This window comes from Entelurus aequoreus, linkage group LG22, assembly GCF_033978785.1.
Source record: "Entelurus aequoreus isolate RoL-2023_Sb linkage group LG22, RoL_Eaeq_v1.1, whole genome shotgun sequence".
Lineage (NCBI taxonomy): Eukaryota > Metazoa > Chordata > Actinopteri > Syngnathiformes > Syngnathidae > Entelurus > Entelurus aequoreus.
The window spans coordinates 6,976,699-6,998,737 of NC_084752.1; the positions used below are offsets into that span (position 1 = coordinate 6,976,699).

Consider the following 22,039-nt stretch of genomic DNA (forward strand, 5'->3'; position numbering starts at 1 on the left):
GGTTCCTGTGTTGTCGCCATACTTTGCCCTCCCCTTGGGATCCAAAATTGGTGTAACCTTGTCGCTAACATGCTGTGACACTCCCTCACACCCCTCCAGCCATCACCTCAGTCCTGGGGAATAAACGGCATTACTAAAAGCAAGAGTGCAGGTGTGATAAGACACTTTTAGAACAGGGGGCGGCCAATAGAGCTAACAAGGATGATGTGTCGATTGACATCAAATGATCCTTATTTATAATGCATGGAACTGGACGCGCTGTCAAATTGTATCCAGCTTGGACTATTTCACAGTCAGAGGTTCTAAAGTCATGTTCCATCTTATCCAGATTTTAATCTTGAAGTCTGTTTATGAAAGTATTTTTTTTTTGGATTACACTGCGTATTATTTGCCACTTGCTAAGAGTTAACATTTTATTTTGAAGAATTTCCCTAGTTTTAAGAGCAATTTACTTATTTTTAGTCATTGACTTTCCACGATAATACTTATTTAAGCATGAACACTTATATTTGGTCTATTCAAGTTTAAAAATTTAGAAATGATGGTTTACCCTACATAGAAAATCTTGTTTCAAGATTCTGCAACGTCCCAAGGATGCCTAATTTAAAAATTACATGAGAAATAATGCTTGTGTGGATGAAAGGTTGGTATACCGAAACATATTTTGATGAGGGGTTTATAAACTGAGGTTCCCCACTATGTTTTTTCCTTCTTCATGAATCAGTTTTGGACTAATGCGAATGGCAGTCCAACAAATATGCAACGGTTTTGTTATTTTTACAGTTGGTTTTACCGCAACAACAGAAAGTTTTTCATGTCCAGTATTTGATGAATTTAAAGGCCTACTGAAATGAATTTTTTTTATTTAAACGGGAATAGCAGATCCATTCTATGTGTCATACTTGATCATTTCGCGATATTGCCATATTTTTGCTGAAAGGATTTAGTAGAGAAAATTGACGATAAAGTTCGCAACTTTTGCCCGCTGATAAAAAAAAGCCTTGCCTGTAGCGGAAGTAGCGTGACGTCACAGGAGCTAGTATTCCTCACAATTCCCCGTTGTTTACAATGGAGCGAGAGATTCGGAGCGACAAAGCGACGATTACCCCATTAATTTGAGCGAGGATGAAAGATTCGTAGATGAGGAACGTTACAGTGAAGGACTTGAGAGGCAGGGATGGACGTATCTTTTTTCGCTCTGACCGTAACTTAGGTACAAGCTGGCTCATTGGATTCCACACTCTCTCCTTTTTCTATTGTGGATCACGGATTTGTATTTTAAACCACCTCAGATACTATATCCTCTTGAAAATTAGAGTCGAGCACGCGAAATGGACATTTAAAGTGACTTTTATCTCCACGACAATACATCGGTGACACACTTAGCTACTGAGCTAACGTGATAGCATCGTTCTCAAATGAAGATAGAAACAAAAGAAATAAATCCCTGACTGGAAGGATAGACAGAAGATCAACAATACTATTAAACCATGTACATGTAACTACACGGTTAAAAATTCTCAGCCTGGTAAGGCTTAACAATGCTGTTGCTAACGACGCTAAGGCTAATTTAGCAACTTAGCAACCGGACCTCACAGAACTATGATAAAAACATTAGTGCTCCACCTACGCCAGCCAGCCCTCATCTTCCCATCAACAGCCGTGCTTCACCTGCGTTCCAGCGATCGACGGCGCGACGAAGGACTTCATCCGTGGGTTTGGCGGCTAGCATCGGCTAGGCGTAGTAAGTAGTCCTTGTTGTGTTGCTGTAAGTATTGTACTTACCCGCTAATACACCGATCGATCCCACCTACAACGTTCTTCTTTGCAGCCTCCATTGTTCATTAAACAAATTGCAAAAGATTCACCAACACAGATGTCCAGAATACTGTGGAATTTTGTCGAAGAAAACAAGAGGTTTTTATATCGGGTCAGATGGGGTCCAACCACTTCCGTGGATTTTGTGACGTCACGCGCATAAATCATATCCAAAGGAGTTTTTCAACCGGAAGTGTGGCGGGAAATTTAAAATTGCACTTTATAAGTTATTGTATTGGCATGTGTTTCAATGTTAAGATTTCATCATTGATATATAAACTATCAGACTGCGTGGTCGGTAGTAGTGGCTTTCAGTAGGCCTTTAATTTTTAATGCAACATTTTTTTAATGATTTTATTTCCTTACTTTAATTTGAAAAAATATTTTTGCCTCCTTTTATTTTCTGTAAAGCACTTTGAATTGCATTGTGTACAGATTGTGTTCTGTAAATAAACTCCCCTTTGGCTCTATTTACACAAATCACATATAGCATACCGGTATTAATAAGGAATATCGATATTAGTAGTGGTATCGACGTACATCCCTACTCACTTGTAGAATAATTGTTGGTAATCATTTTACTAAACCCAAAACCAGTGAAGTTGGCACGTTGTGTAAATGGTAAATAAAAACAGAATACAAGGATTTGCAAATCCTTTTCAACTTATATTCAATTGAATAGACTGCAAAGACAAGATATTTAACATTCAAACTGGAAAACTTAATTTTTTGCAAATATTAGCTCATTTGGAATTTGATTCCTGCAACATGTTTCAAAAAAGCTGGCACTAGTGGCAAAAAAGAGTGAGAAAGTTGAGGAATGCTCATCAAACACTTATTTGGAACATCCCACAGGTGAACAGGCTAATTGGGAACAGGTGGGTGCCATGATTGGGTATAAAAGCAACTTCCATGAAATGCTCAGTCATTCACAAACAAGGATGGGGCGAGGGTCACCACTTTGTCAACAAATGGGTGAGCAAATTGTCCAACAGTTTAAGAACAACATTTCTCAACCAGCTATTGCAAGGAATTAAGGGATTTCACCATCTACGCTCCGTAATATCATCAAAATGTTCAGAGAATCTGGAGAAATCACTGCACGTAAGCGACGATATTACGGACCTTCCATTCCTTAGGCGGTACTGCATCAAAAAGTGACATCAGTATGTAAAGGATATCACCACATGGGCTTAGGAACACTTCAGAAAACCACGGTCAGTAACTACAGTTTGTCGATACATCTGTAAGTGCGAGTTAAAATTCTACTATGCAAAGCCAAAGCCATTTATCAACAACACCCAGAAACGCCGCCGGCTTCGCTGGGCCCGAGGTCATCTAAATGGACTGATGCAAAGTGGAAAAGTGTTCTGTGGTCTGACGAGTCCAGACTTGGAAGAAAATAACATTTGAGGACTCTTCCCTCCGAAAGTAGACTTTACGTCAGACCTGGGCATTCTGCTGCCCGTGGGCCGCATCCGGCCCTTTGTGCGTCCCTGTCCGGCCCGCGTGAGGCCAATTATAAATTACAAAATACATTTAAAAAAGTATCTATGTCGAGTGTGCAATACAACGGTGCTGCTTTTGTTTTGAAAATCGTTATTTGTATTACTTCCGTGTGGACGTATGCGTGTGCGTGATTGTGAGTGAATGTGAACAGCTGCAATCACAAATTACAAAATAAAGTTGAAAAACATCTATGTCGTGCGCGCAATACAACTGTGGTGCTTTTATTTTGAAAAGTATTATTTATGGGCGTGTGTCCGTGTGTAACCTGCGAGTGAAGGTGCACATGCAGCGACAAGTGATGCACGGTTTACACCCGAGACGCTAAAAAGACAAAAGTTGATGAAGAATGGCGTGTTTTCAACAAGACATGGACTGCAAAGCAACGTTCCCTCTAAGGTGCGTGCCTGCGCAATTGCGCACTGCTCAAGCGTCCGCTGCGCGCAGCAAATATATGCCGCGCACCAAATCAAATCCCATCTGAATTCTAAAAAAAATAAACATATTTATTCTGTGTAATTTTGCAATGCAACTTTGAGTGACAGTGACAACCAGCGGCCCTAACGGTGTTCGTCAACACCGTTCAATTGAACACCGTTCAATTATTGTAACGTCTATCGAGATGCTTCGAGGACAGGAATTATATCGATCACTTTATTAAGCAAAACTGTTTATATTCGGACATAACCACACCAAAAACATGAGTAAAACACTTCTATCTCGAAAAACTAGTCATTTTCTGCCATACAAACCAGGCCAAAACCAACTTGTCATCTGTCACCAACACGCATAGCACTAAACCACTGGTGCGTTTATGGCCACACAAAAAGTCGGACAACTCAAACACCACACAAAGTTACACTATGACTCCTCAGTCATACGTGTGCTTACTTTACTGTCATTTATTATTAATGTTAATTTATTTATATTAGTCATGGAATGCTGTTACACACACTATGTTGAAGTATTACTATTATTATTAATTATTATTATTTATCTTACGGTATATATCAAAATGAGCAAAATTTAATTGAAATATTGTCGATGTGGCCCTCCAGCAGTGCTCGGGTTGCTCATGCGGCCCCCGGTAAAAATTAATTGCCCACCCCTGTTTTACGTTATATATATTTGTTGACATTTTACAATAGTTAACTTCTTTTTGAACGTGTATGACAGTGAGGGATGTTAAAACAAACTATTACATTGAGTAATTGTATGGCAGTTGTACATTTAATAAAGGTTTTATACACTTTTATTTCCATATAGACGCTACCCAGCAAAAAAAGGAACTCATCTTAGCATTTTTCTTGTGCGGACCAGACAAAATGTCCCCACAAAGACCAAGGTCCTCCCAATAAAAGGTGCTTAAGGAGAACTAGAAAGACAGCAGCACACGCGCAAAGAGCGGGTTGTCCTGATTAAGACTGACTCGCACCTCATCAAGCGTCCTCTCTCACGAGACGAGAGGCCTCATTACGGCAGACGGAGCGGCAACAATGACACTCGGCGCCGGGCCGTGACTCTTTTGCTAATGGACCCGTGCGGATCTGTGGGCAAAGTTCTGGCGCAGCGAGAGCGCGAGCATGAAACCTGATGTGATAGCATGCCTCGTGGGCAAGTATTATTCCAACTGTATATCATTAGCGGGAGTGCGTTTTCTAATTAGCGACGGGGCAGAATAATGAATACAGCTCCATTAATCAAAAGGTAATATATGTAAAAGTACTGTTTTATGGCCTGGGGGAGGCCAGTGAAAGGTGGGGAGGAGACGAAGGGAAGAAAAAAAAACACACAAAAAAATGGGGATGGAATGTAAAAACAGCCATCATGGAGAACATTGCTTTTCATATTCATATACACATTCTTTTATGCAATTTACACTGCTTGTTCTTCAGGGAGGGAAAGTGAAAATTAAAACCAAAGAGTCAGCACAAGCTCTTCTCTTTAAATTGGAGCACAAATTGTCGTCTCACGTGATAATTCAAAAGTAAACGTGGCCTTGCTGGGAATTTTCAGAGGGGGAGAAAATAAACGTCCCGGAAGGTTTTAAGAGGCCCGTGGTGGTCCGCCCAGGTTTTTAATTAACAAGGTCCCCCATGATGTAACTGTATTAATTAACACATTATTGTGTTAGCTGGTTGTAAAATGCAAGACCCATGACTGGTCCTGAATTTTTAATTGTATCTTTTTATTTTCTAATTCTCTGTTATGAGCAGATGGATTTTGCAGGCATTGTTTTTTTCGGTTATGGAATTTTGCCTATTGTTCACAATTAGAGATGTCCGATAATATCGGAGGTCGCGGTTTACCCGACACATGAAACGTGACAAATTGGGGGCCGGGGGATACACTATTCACTTTAGCCACCAGATGGAAGTAGAGTGTTGAATATCTTAAAATATGTTTTGTGGCAGTTCCGACTACAACCAAAGCGTCAGTTACTAAGTAGAGTGGCGATTTCTATCATTTTCAGCAGACTGCATTGCAAAATAATTAAGCCCCCTCTTCTTCTCACGCGAAATATACCCAGGATTGGGGCCACATGAATCCTTACCCACTGAAAGAGTCACATCCCATGTGGTTGCCAGATGAAATTAACTGTCCTGTGCAATAATCTGATTGCAAAAGATGAATAAAAAAATATATATCAGCAAAGTCCTGTAGCCATTGAAGATATCTACCTATTCAGAACCATGACAACAGGAAATGATTGCATTCAGACTTTTGTGATTCTGGACCAAGTCGCCAGTGGAATAAAGAGGCCATTTGAGGAGTTTGTTGACACTTTGCAACCATGAAATATAGGGGTGTAACGGTACGTGTATTTGTATTGAACCGTTTCGGTATGGGGGTTCCGGTTCGGTTCGGAGGTGTACCGAACGAGTTTCCACACGGACATATTAAGTAGCGTAACGCATGTTGTGTAAACAATGCACACCGAGGCACAACACACAGCATGCTTTGATTGATTAATTAAAACTTTTATTAGTAGGTTGCACAGTACAGTACATATTCCGTACAATTAAATGGTAACACCCGAATACGTTTTTCAACTTGTTTAAGTCGGGGTCCACGTAAATCAATTCATGGTAACGGCTAGCAGCTAACGGGCTACGATAGACTGACCATACGTCCTTTTTTCACCGGACATGTCCTCTTTTGCGGAGCTGTCAGGGCGGAGTTTCTTAAATGCCTCAAATGTCCGGCATTTTGAGTTAAGGTTGCGTGTATCTTCAGTGTACGTTCAGGTTTAAGAAGGGGTTAAAAACTAAACTAATTGTGCGTGCAGCAGCATTGGTGAGGGAGGGGCAGAGACAGAGAGAGTGAGAGAGTTATGATAAACGCGCATGCGTCGCCATAGATTTATGAGATTTAATTTCTTATTATCTATGGCAGGGGTGTCAAAAGTGTGCCCCGGAGGCCTTTTGCGGCCCACAGCTAATGTTTTAAAGGCCCACGGCACATTCTAAAAATACTATTAAAATAAACAAAAACATAACAAAAGTGAAATAAAAAAGCTTAAAGGTTAAATGTAATTTAGAAAAAGTTGCAATGTTGACTAATAAAACAAAACTGTTTTTTTTCTTTCAAACTGTCATTGCTCCAAACATAATATTGAATCAAAGTCAATGTTATTATGAATTATTGACCTATCCAAGGTTCCCATTACTGCACATCAAATATTCCACTAAGAAAAATATTTTTGGTGGAAGATTTTGCAAATTTGGTAAATAAATAACCCAAAAATTTACATTTTGTTGTTTTCTTACTGTACCGAAAATTAAAAGATTAAAGTACCAATGATTGTCACACACACACACTAGATGTGGTGAAATTTGTCCTCTGCATTTGACCCATCCCCTTGGGGAGCAGTGGGCAGCAGCGGCGCCGCGCCCGGGAATCATTTTGGTGATTTAACCCCCAACTCCAACCCTTGATGCTGAGTGCCAAGCAGGGAGGGAAACGGGTCCCATTTTTATAGTCTTTGGTATGACTCGGCTGTGAACCGAACGTGACCTCTAAACCGAGGTACGTGCCGAACCGAATTTTTTGTGTACCGTTACACCCCTAATGAATATCATCTTGTTTTGTTTGGCAATGTGATACACACTAGCACCAACTACAGGACTGGCGTGAAACAGCACCAAATGTTATACGTACATGCATATTATGCCAAAGCAAGCACGGATGCTCACTAGTTTGCAATGTAGGCCAGCCTGTCTCGCTTTTCCCTCCGTGCTCTTATTTTGGAGTGGACGCTGTTGGGTGTCCCTCGTCCCTCGTCTGGCTTGCTCCCCGGTCTGATAAGATATTGACAGTTGAAGGAGGAGAGCATCTTGAAAGAGGCGAGGAGGAGAAGACGCTTAACGAGTTAGCATGGAGGTGCCTGTCAAAGTGTGTCTTTATACGTAAATAGTTGGCTGTAACCTGCCGTGTCAGCAAACAATGATGTCATCAGAGTAGTGTGTGTGTGTGTGTGGGTAAGAGGGCGGTGTTGTAATGCAACATGACAAAAGTGACACTTTGATACACTTCCCGCCGAGGCAGCAGGTAAATGTCACTGATGAGACTACAAATATGTCAAAAGACGCTCGCTTTCTTCATGGAATACAGATTTCATTTTCTCTTACTTGACTATCTTGTCACTTGTAAGGACTCTGCAGGTCTTGCTCACTTTACTAGCTAAAGCTAGATAGATAAATGTACAATAAGTCATAAATATAATTTAGTCTGAGTCTGCTGATACACACAACGTATAGTACGTATGTTAATAATAATGTATTGTATTGTTTGTACAATTTAGACCACAGTTCTCAAACTCAAGGCCCGGGGGCCAAATCTGGCGAAAGCCTGGAAATAATATGCGTAAATAAAATGCTTAATCTTTTCTTACTAAATATATTTGTTGTTTCCCTTTTGACATTAAAAATAATGCACTGCATGCAATTGCATATCTTTTAAAATTCAATATTATCAAAATCAAAATACTATATTATCATGTATTCCGAAAATATTTTTTGTTAAATTAAAGATAAATACTGTACTTAAATATCTGCTTGACTTATGATTTCAAAAGAAATTATCAAATTGTAGATAAATTCCGCCAACTGAGTTTTTTTTTACTGTAAAATCAACGTTGGTACAGTTTTTTTCTATATATATTAAGACACTAAAACATTTAAAAAAAAAACACATTAAAACAAGATTTTACAGTTAAAAAAAACAAACAAACTGGCAGCTCTGTTGCTGGAATTTTACCGCTAAAACAGTGGTATAGTTTTTTCATTCCATTTTATTTATTCAATTTTTTATATGCCGTAAAAAACAAACTGCTTTACTGTAAAATTCTGGTGACTGAGGTGCCAGTTTTTTTAGCAGCTTATGTAAAAAAATATATTGTTAATGTATTTATGTATTTATATATATATATATATATATATATATACATATATATATTATTATTATTAATTATTTAATATATATATTTACTCATTGTTAAAAGCGGCCCTCTGAGGGTAAACATAACTGTGATGTGGCCCTCAATGAAAACCAGTTTGACACCCCGAGTTAAGCTGGCTTTGGATTGTATTTACTTATTTTTAATTAATGTTTTGTTTGTTTCAATGATTTATTTTTTATTTATATATTTAGTTGTATTTATTTAACTATATTGTTTAAATTTGGCATCAGGCTATTATGCCATGTGTGTGTTTGTTTGTTAGCAAGATTACATAAAAACTATGCAACGAAACAAAACACACAAATATGAGCAAAATAGGACGTCTTTAAACACCTGTAATGCTGCACAACACTAACAACTTTCAGCATGTTATGCGGAATACATTTTGGAACAAATTGGGCAAGGAAGTTGAGAAAAGTCCAAATATGAGCCAATGTAAGTACATGGAGTTTTCAAAACACATAGATGGTATATTTTATCCTGAATTTAAACAAGTATTATTATTTGATAACTCATATTCAGTATCTATTTATTGAATATGCAATAGTTCTGCCAGTATATTTGAAAAAGTGTATTTACAATGAAGGTTTATATGTGTCTTTATTACGAATGTATTTATTTTTTTACACCTAATTAATGTTACTGGATTTTTTTGCGTTTGAATTTTTTGAACTGCAATTTTTTTTTCCCATCAAATAATGCTGACGATTTTATTGAAAAAAAATTGTTGGCATAATGCGTGTGTTTAAAATTAAACGTATACAAATTCAAAATCATTGTTTACAAATTCAGTGTTTTAAAATTCAGTGTATAAATATTAATTGTTAAAAAATTCTGTTTTAAAATTTTGAGTTTAAAATTCAGTGTATAAAAATTTAGTGTTTTAAAATTTGGTGTTTAAAATTCAGTGTATAAGAATTCAGTATTTTAAAATTCAGTGTTTAAAAATTCAGTGAAAAATGTTTACATATTTAGTGTTTTAAAAATCATTGTTTGAAAATGCCGTGTTTTAAAAATTCAGTGTTTAAAAATTAAATGAAAAAGAATTCAGAAAAAAAAAAATTGTTTACAGATTCAGTGTATAAGAATTGTTTAAAAATTCAGCGTACAAAAATTCTATGTTTAAAAATGCAGTTTATAAAAATTCAGTTTTTAATTTCAGTGTAAAAAATGCATAAACAAAATCAATTCGCAAAATTCAAACGCAAAAAATGTTGTTCCATAAATTCAGTGTAAAAAAATTATAATTTTGTAATAGAGACACAAATTAACCTCCATAATTTACAGTTGGGAAATGTACGCGTTGATCCAAATTAAAATTATAACGGCCTTTTGCTTACCTTTATAAAGACACAAACAGCTTTAATATTGGATTGTTTAGATTGTGCAGCTGTACTTAACTTTAAAGTGTGTGTGTGTGCCATTTGAAAAGTGAAGTGTGTGTCATGACGGCCCTGATCCTCGGCGCAGTGACAACAGCGATTAATAATGGAGGGCAGACGTCGCCGGCATCTTGATGTGAAATTTTCATGAAAGTTCTCCAACGTGATTAAAGCGCGTTGTCTTCGTCGAGTCTTTTAACCGCGCTCCCCCGGCGAGTGGCAACAGATCATGCTTGACACGACACGTCACGTCGCGCACAGTCAAGACGCGTGTCACACACAAACTCACTCTCGGAAGCAAGTTGGAGTACACTGTAACACATTTACTGTCTTTATTCGTCTTTGTTACTCACCTGCAGAGAGTACTGGGGGAAACAGCCAGGCTATAATCCGTTTTTTTTATCTGTTTATAGCAGTGATTCTTTAAACTATGGTACGCGGGCTCCATCTAGTGGTACGCCAAATATTTTAGTCATTATTTAGGTACAGTATTTTATTTTCCTATATTCAAACACAGTGTCACTGTTCAAGCTGTGTGTAATGTTACAGTGGCCAAACATATGAAATATACCGGTTAAATTAAACATCTGCCTTGTTTTTAATGAATACTTAGGCTTACTATGCTACTGTATTTTAATGTTGGTCTTTTATGGTGGTACTTGGTGAAAAACCACTGGTTTATATGATTTTTAACTTGTGTTTTAAAAAGCTTTCATTATCATATATACAGATTGTGTTGTGCGTCAAATCAATAAAAATCCACAAACTGCTCACGAGCAAGGTTGACCCAATTTTGAGCAAATTAAAGTCAATATTCTGACATTTTTCTTTGAATTCCACCCAAAAATCAGCTTTACAGCTGCCACGTCCGCTCCGAAGGCAATGCCGGTTGAGGGCAAATATGTTGACCAATGACACTGTTGTGTACGATATGTCCACAAAGTCCTACCACCTGTTGCTTGTTTTGGCTCTATGAGAAGACGTTACTTTGGGGTGTGGCGTTCATTTGTTCAAAACCTACATTTTTTTATGATTCGGAAGGATTTCTCTTCTCTGCTTTAAATTGTAAATTATTATTTACCGTATTTTTCGGAGTATAAATTGCACCGGCCGAAAATGCATAATAAAGAAGGAAAAAACATATACTGTATAAGTCGCACTGTCGCATTTTTGGGGGAAATTTTTTGATAAAAGCCAACACCAAGAATAGACATTTGAAAGGCAATTTCAAATAAATAAAGAATAGTGAACAACAGGCTGAATAAGTGTACGTTATATGATGCATAAATAACCAACTGAGAACGTGCCTGGTATGTTAACGTAACATATTATGGTAAGAGTCATTCAAATAACTATAACATATAGAACATGCTATACGTTTACCAAACAATCTGTCACTCCTAATCGCTAAATCCCATGAAATCTTATACGTCTAGTCTCTTACGTGAATGAGCTAAATAATATTATTTGATATTTTATGGTAATGTGTTAATAATTTCACACATAAGTCACTCCTGAGTATAAGTCGCACCCCCGGCCAAACTATGAAAAAAACTGCGACTCATAGTCCAAAAAATACGGTATTTAATGCTAACTTAAATAGACAGCTGTCTGATGGCGCTACCATAATGTCCCGCTAGCGCTGAAAAATAAACAGTATACACAAAAATATTTCATTCCTACTGCCATCGTTCATAGTTTTTTTCGCTTCCTAACATATAAAAATGGTCTCGTTCTAGGTGGCTGGCAATGCAGCTAATGGTAGACAATCAATTCTACCTCTAAATCACTTTAAAAATGCATTTAAAAACCGTCAACAACACTTATTTTACGTTCCGTAACCTGTATAATCACCAAACTGTGGCAACATTGTTATTGTAAGAGCAAACACATCGGCGTGCTACGGTATTAGCCGTAAAAGCTAATTACGGCAAGAGATGAGCGAGCTTCTAAAACAACACGAAACAGATTTGAGTTTGTAATGTACAACACAATGTGATACAACACCAATATGTACTGACAATCATATTACAGTATATGTAAAGTATTATTTCATGTTGCGTTTGTAAACAGCTGAGCTAGCCAAACAGCGTATGTACTGTAATTGTACCAACCAAAAAACTGAAAATAATTTTACTGTACAAATTACAGAATTTTATAGTAATTCTCTATAAAAACAATGACAGTAGATTTTACAGTAAAAAACTGGCAGCTCAGTGGCCTGAATTTTACCATAAATATAACAGTGGTATCGTTTTTTTCCCCATTTACAGTAATGTACTGTAAAAAAAAATGACAGTAGATTTTACAGTAAAAAAAAAATGGCAGCTGAGTGGCCAGAATTTTACCATAAATATAACAGTGGCATTGTTTTTTTCCCCATTTACAGTTATGTACTGTAAAAAAAAATGACAGTAGATTTTACAGTAAAAAAAAAATGGCAGCTGAGTGGCCAGAATTTTACCATAAATATAACAGTGGTATTGTTTTTTTTCCATTTACAGTAATGTACCGTTAAAAGAAAAAAGACATTAGATTTTACAGTAAAAAAAAATGGCAGCTGAGTGGCCAGAATTTTACCATAAATATAACAGTGGTATTGTTTTTTTCCATTTACAGTAATGTACCGTTAAAAAAAAAGACATTAGATTTTACAGTAAAAAAAATGGCAGCTGAGTGGCCAGAATTTTACCATAAATATAACAGTGGTATTGTTTTTTTTCCATTTACAGTAATGTACCGTTAAAAAAAAAAAGACATTAGATTTTACAGTAAAGAAATAGCAGGTCAGCGGCCAGATTTTTTCAATAAATTTAACAGTGTTTTCATTTTTCCATTTACAGTAATGTACAGTAAAAAAAAAAATAGCAGCTCAGTGGCCAGAATTTTACCATCAATATAACAGTGGCATCGTTTTTTCCATTTACAGTAATTTACTGTAAAAAATAAAATGACAGCATATTTTACAGTAAAACATATGTCAGCTCAGTGGCCAGAATTTTACCATAAATATAACAGTGGTATTGTTTTGTTTTTTCCATTTACAGTAATGTACCATTAAAAAAAAAAAAAGATATTAGATTTTACAGTAAAGAAATAGCAGGTCAGTGGCCAGAATTTTTCCATAAATGTAATAGTGGTTTCGTTTGTACATTTACAGTAATGTACTGTAAAAAAAAAAAAAAAAATGACAGTAGATTTTGCAGCAAAAAAAATGGCAGCTCAGTGGCCAGAATTTTACCATACAAATAACAGTGGTATCGTTTTTTCCATTTACAGTAATGTATTGTAGAAAATAAAATGACAGTAGATTTTACAGCAAAAAAAAAGGCAGCTCAGTGGCCAAAATTTTACCATAAATATAACAGTGGTATTGTTTTTTTCCATTTACAATAATGTACCGTTAAAAAAAAAAAAGACATTAGATTTTACAGTAAAGAAATAGCAGGTCAGTGGCCAGAATTTTTCCATAAATTTAATAGTGGTTTCGTTTTTACATTTACAGTAATGTACTGTAAAAAAAAAAAAAAAGACAGTAGATTTTACATTAAAAAAAATGGCAGCTCAGTGGCCAGAATTTTACCATAAAAATAACAGTAGTATCGTTTTTTCCATTTACAGTAATGTATTGTAGAAAATAAAATGACAGTAGATTTTACAGAAAAAAAAATGGCAGCTCAGTGGCCAAAATTTTACCATAAATATAACAGTGGTATTGTTTTTTTTCCCATTTCCAATAATGTACCGTTAAAAAAAAAAAGACATTAGATTTTACAGTAAAGAAATAGCAGGTCAGTGGCCAGAATTTTTCCATAAATTTAATAGTGGTTTCGTTTTTACATTTACAGTAATGTACTGTAAAAAAAAAAAAAAAAAAAAAAAATGACAGTAGATTTTACAGCAAAAAAAATGGCAGCTCAGTGGCCAGAATTTTACCATAAAAACAACAGTGGTATCGTTTTTTCCATTTACAGTAATGTATTGTAAAAAATAAAATGACAGTAGATTTTACAGCAAAAAAAATGGCAGCTCAGTGGCCAGAATTTTACCATAAATATAACAGCGGTATCGTTTTTTTTTTTTTTTTACATTTTACAGTAATTTACCGTTAAAAAAAAAATGACAGTAGATTTTACAGCAAAAAAAATGTCAGCTCAGTGGCCAGAATTTTTCCATAAAGTTAACAGTGGCTCCGTTTTTACATTTACAGAAATGTGCTGTAAAAAAAAAAAAACATTAGATTTAAAAAATGGCAGCTCAATGGCCAGAATTTTACCATATGTATAACAGTGGTCTCGTTTTTTCCATTTACAGTAATGTACAGTACTGTAAAAACAATAACATTCGTTCTCACGAAAAAAAAAAGTGGAAAGCTAGTTGCCAGAATTTTACCGTAAAAATAACAGTGGTATCGTTTTTTCCATTTACAGTAATGCGCCGTAAAAAAAAAAAATGACAGTCAATTTTACAGTTGAACAAATGGCAGCTCAGTGGCCAGAATGTTACCATAAATTTAACGGTGATATCTTTTTTTTCATTTACAGTACTGTACAGTACTGTAAAAATAACATTAGTTCTCACGGTAAAAAACTGAAAATCTAGTCGCCAGAACTTTACCGTAAAAATAAAAATGGTATCACTTCTCCATTTGCACTACAGTAATGCACTGTAAAAACAATGACAGTCGATTTTAGGGTAACAATCTGGCAGCTCAGTGGCCAGAATTTGACCGTAAATACAACAGTGGTACTGCTCTTTCATTTACGGTGAAAAACTTAAAAGGTCAGTGGCCGGAATTTTACAGTTAAAAAAAACAACCCAGTGGTACCGTTTTTGCATTTACAGTAATGCACTCTGAAAATAACTGTAGATTTGACGGTAAAAAAAATGGCAGCTCAGTCAGCAAAATGTTACTGTACAAATAACTGATAGCGTTATACAGTACATTTTACAGATTTTTTCTGTACAAAAATATAACTAGGGGAGACATTTTATTGAGAAACCCCCCACTTTCAGACCAGATTTAATTGAAAATTATAAAATATAGTAACAATTACTTTCATCCCATTGATTTTATTTTTTTTTTTAACGTTGATGTTCCAGGCAATCTTATTTTCAGTGGAGGTATAGAATAGGCAAATATAAGCTTTGGCTTCAGCCTATTCCTTTTTCGGTCAATCTTTTTATTTTATTTTATTTTTGTGTGTAAATGTGTATGATTGTTAAATATGTATAATCTGTACTGTTAAACTGGTCACACAAAATGGTTAATGGTTGATTATATGACCGAAATAAACTTATTTCATTTAATTTAAAATGTTTATTTTAAAAGTGAAAGTCTGTTTTCTCAGCTTTTCCGCTGTACTAATTTGCACTTTTGAGATGCTGGTGTCAGATATAAAGTAAGTTACTTTAAAGGGGAAACCATGAATACATGCTATCTTTATACACCATATTGTTTTCATGTTTCATTTTCTTATTGCTGACTGCTGCAAATATCAACAAAAAAAAAAGAAAAAGATTTCTATGGTTTAAAAGGCATCCTGAGTAACAATGAACAGTAGTTTGATCAAGTTATTGAGGATTTTATACCAACTAAAAATGGACTCGGATGGGACAAATGTTGTCCATCCTTTGCTCTATGGAACAATCAAGTCAAGGCTGAGGTGAACAAAGTTGACTTGCAGGGTTCCCTGCTGTGTTCTCCTGTGAAAAAGTGATGTATATTTCAAAAGGTTTGGATCCCATTTTCTATTTCCCCCACCCCGTCCGCTTGTCAAGACTCCTCTTTTCTACTTTGGTGATGGGAGATAAATGCATTTGCAGCTTATTTATAACCCGTGACGCGTTTAAAAGCTGCTGCTGTCACGGGGACGCCGCTCGGTTCACTTTCGGCCGCTATAGGTGCAAATGTCTGGAAAAAAAAAAAAAAAGAGTCCAAGTGCTGGCGAAGTGAGAACTCAAAAATCCGCGAGTCACTTAAGTGTTTTCCTTAGTGAAATAAATCAGCGCTCAAATTTCACTTGCGACCGCCTTCGTCATTTGCCGTAATGCCCCAAAAAATTGACCAACATTTGAGGCAAGAATATAGCGTGACCGCCCTCGACTTTTTACTTGTTAATGGACGAGGGATGTAACAGTAAACGGTATAAAGATAATTTGCGACGGTTAGTAATACCGTTTAATTTTTTAATTACCGAAAACCCGTCATTCATTAATGCATTTTCGGCCACACGAAGTCAGCCGCATACACACTAGCGGTGTTTGGCTGGATAACCATGGCGGACTAACTACACAGACTTTTCTGCAGAGATTTCCCCTCGGAGTAAACTAAGCCAAGCGCTTGGTTTAACGTCATTTTCCCTCGCTTCTTGGCGTGTGTTAAAGAGCGCCCTGCTGTGTTTAGATGGAGACAGGTGTGGACAAGATTGGAGACACTTGTCCCCACACTAAAAGTATACAGCGAAATAGAAAACGATTTGATGTTTTGCAGCAGGCGATGTGTCGTGAAGGGTGTCACAACTTGTTATAAAGTCTTTACTTTGTTGACTGGGATGCTCACTCCTCCTTTATTTAATTGCAAAATGCATCAGTGTTTAAATCACATCAAAACTAGCTAAAATGTTTAGTCATCTCATTGAATTGAACGCAAGCTGCGAAGATTGTTTAGTCGATGTGAGAGGTATCACTCCGTGGTCAACCTGTTGTACTGAAACACTAGGGAGGCGTTGGAGAAGAACAAAGCTTGTTTATTAGACTTCATCTTCATTAGCCAAACCGCTTTGTTTTATTTTGATATCAAAAAGTTACTTGTGTTTTTTTCATGTCACTTCGAAAATCATTCATGTGACACATCATTTTGTTAATGTTTTATTGTGTGTAGTTAATTACTATATGACATATTTCTGCTCAAACTCTTAATGGATCTGTCCCGATACAGCATCTACATCTACATATAAACGTACATCACTTAAAAAATCAATAAAATAAAAATTCTATCAAAATGTAAAAATACAGATAAAGGGATCATCTAACGACAAAAAGCTGACAAGTTGATGTTATTAAATGAGTGGTGTCCAAAGTGCGGCCCGGGGGCCATTTGCGGCCCGCAGCTAATTGTTTACCGGCCCGCCACACATTCTGGAAATACTATTGTAAAAATAAAAAAGAACATTAAAAAAAGTGTAATGAGGTGAAATCTAACAAGAAAAAGTTGCAATGTTGACACAAAACCTGCCATGCAGGCTGTTTTTTTTTCTTTTGTCTTTCTTTATTTTATTTTTTTTGCCATTGCTCAAAAAAAAAAAAAAAAGACAAAAAATCCATGTTAAAATGAATTATTTTCAGGGCTCCAAATACTTCAAATATTTCACTTTAAAATGTTTTATGTGGTAAATATTGCATATATTGTGCAGTAGCCATATAAAAACATCAAAGTTTTCTTTGACAAAAGTGCATAAAACAAACAAAATAATTGTTCCAGCATAAAATCGACAGATATATCTGAAGTTGATCTCGTAACTTAAGTGTTGAAAGTAAAAGAAAAACCTAATAAAAATGTATCACTTTATGAGTGGGGCACCTTTTGGATCCCAAATATATTTAGTGATGTTTTATTTATCTTTTCACTGTGATTACTCAAAAATATTAAAATTAAAATCAATGGTGTCCTGCATTATTGATCTTTTAGGGCTGTAATTACTAAATACTGCATATTTCAGTTTTACTTAAAAAAAAACAAGTTGTTTTTGACAGAAAAGCCATAAAACATTTTTTAAAATTTGTATTACTTTATATCAACTTGAAGTTGATATAGAGATTTACTGTAAGCGTTAAATAATTAAAAAAAAATAATAATCTGACTTATTTTTAACATTTTAATGACTGAGACCCTTTATGGTCCCCGGGACCCCTAAAGGTAAAATAAATAAAAAATCTATATATTTTGATATGGTTTCAAAATGAAAAATATCCAAATGGCCCCCACATGCTTTAATTTTTCCGTGTGCGGCCCTCAGTGGAAAAAGTTTGGACACCCCTGTATTAAAGAATAAAAAAAACAAATATTTGTCTATAAGTATATTGATAACATTTATCTATAGTCTTTTTATTAGACATTACAAATGACATGATGGTATTACGTCACACCCCAACACTGCTTTACCTAACAATCAGTAATCATGATTTAAATATTGATAACAATGATCTTAATTATTACTTTGGCCATAATTGGCAGCCCTAGATCTAATACATGAACACAATTTTGTATCTATTTATATATATATAAATAATGTTTGCCTTGGTGCCCTTGTAACTTGCCCTGGTGCCCTAAAATATGAGCCCTCCTTTAAGGCAACACTTGCCTTGACCTTAAAAAGTTAAAATTCGAGGCCTGAGAAATAAACCAGCAAAGTAACCACAATGCCAACAAACACAATTAAAATCCTGCAAAATGTGTTTATCCCTCTATGCAGTTTTAAAAATAAATCCTACCAACAGTGAAAACTAACTAACCAAACTAACTCTAACCCAGGGGTGTCCAAAGCAAGCGGGGGCCATTTTGATATTTTTCATTTTCAAAACCAATACGATATATAGATTATTTTCAACCTTTCGGGCTCCCCTCAAGTTTGGTACTGGGGGACCCGGAAGGGTCTCAGTCATAAAAATGTTAAAAACAAAGCACATATGTATTTTTTTCTCCATTGCTTAAATATCTAAATGAACTTGAGATCTATAAAGTATTTTTTTTTATGTTTAAGAAAACCTTATTTTTATGACAAAAACACAAAATATGAACATTTCCCCCTAAACAGTGTATAAGTGGAATATTTGATGTGAAGTAATCGGAGTCCTAAATAGGTCAATAATTCATAACAATGTTGATTTTTGTTCATTATCATTTCTAGAGCAAGAATTGTTTACTAAAAAAAATTAAAAATCCCACTAAATCTCTCAAGGATCCAACACTCATAAAAGTGTTAAAAATAACTACTAATTACTTTCAACGCTTATTATTTTTTACGTTGTTTTTGTTTGTTTTATGCCATTTTTGTCATTGAAAACGTTTTTTATTGCAAAAATAAATATTTCAAAATGGAACATTTGATGTGAATAAATTGGAGCCTTCAATAGATCAACAATTCACAACAACAATGATTTTGATTCATTATTATGTTTTAAACAATATGACAGTTTTAAAGAAGACACTTTGTCAACATTGCAACTTTTTTTGTTACTTTTAATCTGTATGCTCTTTTATTCTACTTCTTACATTTTTTTATTCATTTTTTATTTATAATTCTTTTATTTTTAAATAGTATTTTTAAAATTTACCGTGAACCGTCCAAAGAATTTGCTGCACGTCGCACTTTGGACACCTCTGCTCTAACCTCACTGTTTTTGCACTTTCCCCCCTCTCCACAGATTGGCTGACCACAGATGATGCGCTGGGTGACCACAGATGATCCGCTAGCTGTTCAAAGTCGGGACCCAGGGGTGGACCACTCATCTGTGCATCAGTTGAGGGCGTCTCTGCACTGCTGACCTGTCTCCACTCAAGATGATCTCCTGCTGGCCCCACTATGGACTGGACTCTCACACTATTAACGAGATCCACTATGGACTGGACTCACAATATTAACTGAATCCACTATGGACTGGACTCTCACACTATTATGTTAGATCCACTATGGACTGGACTCTCACACTATTGTTAGATCCACTATGGACTGGACTCCCACTATTATGTTAGATCCACTAAGGACTGGACTTTCACACTATTATGTTAGATCCACTATGGACTGGACTCTCACACTATTACGTTAGATCCACTATGGACTGGACTCTCACACTATTATGTTAGATCCACTATGGACTGGACTCTCACCCTATTATGTTAGATCCACTATGGACTGGACTCTCACACTATTATGTTAGATCCACTATGGACTGGACTCAGTATTATGTTGGATCTACTATGGACTGGACTCACAATATTAACTAGATCCACTATGGACTGGACTCTCACACTATTAACTAGATCCACTATGGACTGGACTCTCACACTATTATGTTAGATCCACTATGGACTGGACTCTCACACTATTATGTTAGATCCACTAAGGACTGGACTCTCACTATTATGTTAGATCCACTATGGACTGGACTTTCACACTATTATGTTAGATCCACTATGGACTGGACTCTCACCCTATTATGTTAGGTCCACTATGGACTGGACTCTCACACTATTATGTTAGATCCACTATGGACTGGACTCAGTATTATGTTGGATCTACTATGGACTGGACTCACAATATTAACTAGATCCACTATGGACTGTACTCTCACACTATTAACTAGATCCACTATGGACTGGACTCTCACACTATTATGTTAGATCCACTATGGACTGGACTCTCACACTATTGTTAGATCCACTATGGACTGGACTCCCACTATTACGTTAGATCCACTAAGGACGGGTCTCTCACACTATTATGTTAGATCCACTTTGGACTGGACTTTCACACTATTATGTTAGATCCACTATGGACTGGACTCTCACACTATTGTTAGATCCACTAAGGACTGGTCTCTCACACTATTATGTTAGATCCACTATGGACTGGTCTCTCACACTATTATGTTAGATCCACTATGGACTGGACTCTCACACTATTATGTTAGATCCACTATGGACTGGACTCTCACTATTATGTTAGATCCACTAAGGACTGGACTCTCACACTATTAACTAGATCCGCTCGACGTCCATTGCACCGGTCGCCCGGGGTCCCCACATCCGCGGTCCCTTCCAAGGTTTCTCATTGTAGCCCATTGGCTTGAGTTTTTCCTTGCCCTGATGTTGGATCTGAGCCAAGGATGTCGTTGTGGCTTGTGCAGCCCTTTGAGACACTCGTGATTTAGGGCTATATAAATAAACTTTGATTGATAAGTACTTTAACACATATCATTTCCAGGTGTTTGCGGGCCAGATAAAATTATATAAATATTTTTCTTTTCAACTTCAAATGTATTTACTTTTTAAAACAAGTACTTCCTGTTTCAGCTGTCACATTTTATTCTTTTTTTTTTTTTTTACTTTATTGAACAACATACATAAAAACCAAGGCACTTTCAAGTCCCGGGCCACATCTGGCCCCTGGGCCTTGAGTTTGACACATGGTGTATTAGACTGAAACAAAAAAAAATCCTATTTGATTAATTTAAATCCATCCATTTTCTACCGCTTGTCCCTTTCATTATTATTATTTTTTTATCTACGCCCAACCCTTATGCAAAGTTTTAGGGGAAATGACCAATGCACGTAGTTTTAGTGACGCTGCTCAAGAGTAAACAAATGTAACCTTTTATGTTGAAGAGGTTAATTTAGATATAAATCAACCATTTATAAATGTAACCTTAACATTTTGGTCTCTCACCAACTCCGACGGCTGTGGGTTAAAGGCGGGTTACAGTTGAGTTGTTTAGAAGATAGTTTTGTTGTCTTCCTTGACTCTTGACGCCATTTCTTCTCGTCTCCCGCTCTCTGTAGCTCCTCCCCGGTCCGTCCCCTATTCGGACCCACGGAAACATCAGATAGGAACGTAATGCGGCACCGTATAAAGTCAAATACACAACAAATGTGTTACTTGAAAATAACACTAATGCGACTCAATAATATTTAAATAAGAATTCCTGCCTAACAAATTACTTTCCATATATAAATAAGAATAACATACCAAGTCAAATGAATGCTCACAAGAAGAGCAATAAATCGGCGCTTGTGTCCACGCAGCTAAGATTTTAGTGGACTTAAACACTCATTTTCTTTTTTTTCCTTTTTAAAAAAAAAAAACTGACCTCA

General features: G+C 36.0%; 1 long non-coding RNA gene across 2 annotated transcripts in view; it reads right to left on the reverse strand.

The window, feature by feature from the left end:
* LOC133639445 (uncharacterized) overlaps positions 1-21,751 on the reverse strand; it is an 83,499-nt gene extending 61,748 nt beyond the window's left edge. For both annotated transcript variants that reach the window (XR_009823792.1, XR_009823791.1), the window contains exon 1: positions 21,615-21,751. This is a non-coding gene — a long non-coding RNA (uncharacterized LOC133639445). The remainder of the gene's footprint in view (positions 1-21,614) is intronic.
* Positions 21,752-22,039: the final 288 nt, after the last annotated feature.